Source organism: Sinocyclocheilus grahami, unplaced genomic scaffold, assembly GCF_001515645.1.
Source record: "Sinocyclocheilus grahami isolate Dianchi unplaced genomic scaffold, SAMN03320097.WGS_v1.1 scaffold95.1, whole genome shotgun sequence".
NCBI lineage: Eukaryota > Metazoa > Chordata > Actinopteri > Cypriniformes > Cyprinidae > Sinocyclocheilus > Sinocyclocheilus grahami.
The window spans coordinates 676,789-681,274 of record NW_015505274.1 but is presented as its reverse complement, the minus strand read 5'-3'; the positions used below and the strand labels follow the sequence as shown (position 1 = coordinate 681,274).

General features: G+C 35.8%; 1 pseudogene; it reads left to right on the top strand.

The window, feature by feature from the left end:
* Positions 1-4,486, top strand: part of LOC107587703 (WD repeat-containing protein 5-like) — an 18,946-nt pseudogene that overhangs the window by 5,428 nt on the left and 9,032 nt on the right.

Below are 4,486 nucleotides of genomic sequence, written 5' to 3'. Positions count from 1 at the left end.
TCAATCATATATTCGTGAAAAAAAAATCAGTTTGAATAAGGAAAGCGATAACTTTGCCATAGTATCCTTTCAAATGTTAAAGTTGCCACATTCATTGCATTCTTTGCATGTGCTGCACTTTATTTGTACCATTTTGTTTTATTACTTTATTTATTAGAATTTGAAAGATAATAACAATATTGATTAATAAGTGAGATCTGATTTTAGTCCTTGAAAGTCCTTTATTTGGCAGTATCTGTACAGACCCTGTTTAAGTTACCAGTTCTTGGACCATTTTAACGTTTTTGTTGTTGTTATTTGAACTGAACTGTAATTGTCTGTAGTAAACTGGCTTTGTATATTTCCTATTTTATATTAGTTTCCTAGTATTTAATTTACCATTATTTCTTTTGAACAAAGCAATTTCAGAAATGTCATGTTTTAGATTGTTGGTCACCTTGTGAGTAACCTTTCTTGGTATTGCTGTTTCAAATATCCCACCAAAATCTGTAGTCTGAGCCTGTCGAGGGCTAATGGCAATGGCAGATGCGTTACTAATTAGTTTCAAGGAAAATCATTTTCTTTTTTTGTTTGCCAAATAACCCTGTGTATGTGTCTGCCCCCGCAACCCCGAAGCCCCGGAAAAAAGTTCAGGCTCAGGATTTTTTTTTTTTGCTTTAACCTGCGTTTGAAACCAAAACTCGGGTTAGAACCCTCCAGTAAGTTTCTATTTGCTTGTTTGTGTTTCGTCGCTTATGTGATAAAGTAAACCTGAGCTGAATGCAAGTACTGGGTCTGTTGTTAGCCGTGCTATGTGTGTGACAGGCGTGTGTTCGTGACAGGGCGCCAACTATATAGATGTTTACTGTTGTAACTGATTTGTCTGGCTGTCAAAATATACACTGCACCATTCACAGTTCTGGATAAACATTTGACTTAGTAAGAAGAAGCAATGGGCTTGGTTGCCATTAGGGCTGTGCAATATATCTAAATTATTGAAATATCGCAAATGTACATATCACAATATGCATATCGCTATGGCTTGCAATATTTGGGGCCATGAACAAAAGACAAAGAGAAAATCACTCACTGCTCTTACCTAAATAACTTTTGTAGCTTAAATAAGAATCAGTGCATATTAAATTCAAGGAGTAAATGCTACGCAGTGTTTTATTTTTCCTTTTTATTATTCAGTTCCAAAACTCATGTTAAAATGATTACACTAATGATAAAATGACATTTTTATGTAATGCTAGCGTAAAACACTACCGCTCACTTTCAGAAGTTGTTGTAGGGGTGCTTTCTTCTCACAAAAAGTGAAACATGTATGCTAGTTATATTAGAATCAGAATGAGCTTTATTCAACACTTAAGTGTGCGCAAACACAAGGAATTTGTTGCGGTTTTACAGGAACTCTTGGTACATACAGTACATACATACATACATACAAATAACCATATATATGACACAAGATAGTTATGGTTCACAGAACTGACTCAGCAACAGCTAACAGAGTAAAACCGTTTCATCTGAGCATGTGGCACTTTAAGCGTTATCGTATCGGATATCGAATATCGCATTATTTAATGAGTTATCGCATATTGCATTTTTCTTCAATATCACACAGCCCTAGTTGCCATGCTATTCTAGGCAACTGAAATAAATGGCATTTGTTTACATCATTTCACTCTATTCAACCATTTTATGATCGACTGATCTCTTATTTAGAGCCCCCATATTTGACCCACATGAGGTGCAGAGATGGCATCAGAGGAGATGAAGCTGGACACAGAAACACATAAGACATTCAGCATCATCATCCTCTAAGGTAGAAAACCTGCCTTTTGGTTGCTTTGCCTTTTTAAATGCAGAGCTTCAGCCAGAAGTTAAACTGTTCCTCTGTTGATGTAATCGGTGTACATCTATTTCTGAAGTCTGCTCCCGTGAAACCAAACTACTCCTTGAAGTTCACACTCGCAGGTCACACAAAAGATATATCATCAGTCAAATTTAGCCCTAGTGGTGAATGGTTGGCCAGTTCATGTAAGTAGTAATGTACTTGTAATGTTCAGTTTTAATCTACAGAAAGCAGACCAATGTCTGAAGATTTTGAAATGACAAGCTCATCAAAATATGGGGCGCTTTTGATGGAAAATTTGAGAAGAGTCTTGCAGGACATACGCTTGTGAGTTTTAATCTAAGTTAAAGGACTAGTTCACAAAAAATATACATATTTGCTGAAAATTATTTTTGTTGAAAAGTTTTTTTTTGTGCTTTAAAAGTGAACTATTCCTTTAAAGGGTCAGTTCCCCTGAAAATTAAAATTCTGTCATCAGTTACATATTGCACTCACGTCGTTCAAACCCATAAGATGTTTATATTTGTTCAGTTATGTGCCAGTCAGAAATTATTAGCCGCATTTCAACTGCGCACACGGGCCAGCCGGGGCTAACAGCTTCCAACTACGACATTCGAAGCCATAATCAATCAGCATAAACTGGAATTTATGATTTTTTTTCACATAGAAAGGACACACGTATTAAATCACGTCTGCGCTGCGCCAAATCACCGATTAATTTGTGATCGCATGTCTACTTTAAACGGTTCCATTAAGCCTTTAGCCCAAAAGAGCGCACATTTACAAAGATAATGATACATTCTCACATGTTCACGCCTCACTTCTTTACAGAGGATGATTCTATATTATATTAATGTTCCACTAAATTAATCTGAAGAGTTTTGAGCGCTCTCTCCTCTCCAAAGACTATAGAATATCCTAATAATTTACAGGGACTTTGTCCCGTCTCACTACCTCCACACAAAGTGGAGCAGAAATGTCATCAAAACGATTAAAAAATATAAAAATAACAGCTTCCAACTACGACATTCGAAGCCATAATCAATCAGCATAAACTGGAATTTATGATTTTTTTTCACATAGAAAGGACACGTATTAAATCACGTCTGCGCTGCGCCAAATCGCCGATTAATTTGTGATCGCATGTCTACTTTAAACGGTTCCATTAAGCCTTTAGCCCAAAAGAGCGCACATTTACAAAGATAATGATACATTCTCACATGTTCACGCCTCACTTCTTTACAGAGGATGATTCTATATTATATTAATGTTCCACTAAATTAATCTAAAGAATTCTGAGCGCTCTCTCCCGTCCAAAGACTATAGAATACCCTAATATCTTACAGGGACTTTGTCCCGTCTCACTACCTCCACACAAAGTGGAGCAGAAATGTCATCAAAACGATTAAAAAATATAAAAATAGCCATTTACAGGGTTCGTACTGTCATAAAAAACCCAGAAAGCTTTGGAAAAGTCGTGGAAATGTATTTGACAAATCTCTGTATAATAGAATATATGTTTAATCACGTCCTGAATCTCGGTGCGGGATTGCGCATTTTGGATTTAGTCATTTTCGCACGTTTGGAAAATGTTTCCAAACATTTATTTAATATACAATGTAGGTTAGATGAGTTAAAAGGTTCACACAGAATATCAGATTAAGTGAGTCATTTGAAAACAGCGTGAGTGGTTCAGCTGTACCGCGTCTTCTCGCTCTCACTCTCTCAAAATTGCCTCACATCAGCGCATCTCGTCTGCACTAAGAGAGCTGCTGCACACTGCCATACAAGACTTTCGCTCAGCTGACAGGACTGTCACTTGCCTAATCGGGTCAGTGTTGCATCAAAGTTCATTTGCACGTCTTTTTAAGTCTTTTTTAAAAAAAAACATTAGGTACTTGCGCGCTCAAAACTAGTTCCCCTTCAGGAACTCGAGCTGCGTCGAGTCGCTTTGGGAACGCCCTTGACTCACGGTCACATCCAAAGCTCCCGCACATGAAGCCGCCTCACAAACACCTCAAGAAAAAGTGATTGTTTTCATTGTTTCTGACTCAAGTAACCTTGCATTTTAATAAATAATGTTACATAAAGACAATTAAACGGTCAGTAATAAATGAACACATTACCAGCAATAGCACAAGGATATAAATGAAACAAACTGTGTTTTTACTTTTTCAGGCTAGCCTAAAACTAACATTAGCTTCTACTATTCAGGAACAATATACTATGATGTAAAGTCATATATATATATATATATAAAGTCATAAATATAGATTATATTTATATATGAATCCATATTAAATATGAAAAAGTTATTTAGTCAAGAGCAGATTTGAGCAGAGTGATTATTTTTCTTTTGTTCTTTAACACAGACTGACAGACAGCAGGTATAAAAGCTGCTGTCACTTTCATACCAAATGTTAATGTTAATTAATTAGGCCTATTGGTTATTGTTAATTAATGTTAACAACAAAAGATAAAATCACTCACTGCTCTTGACTGTATAACTTTTGTAACTTTAATTTGAAGAATTAATCTGTTGTTTAATTTACAGTGAATTTACTGTTTTTAATTTACAGTTTATTCCATTTCTGCAGCATTTCTGTACCTGAATGTTTTCCACCAAAACTGTTTCTAAAACGAAATTCA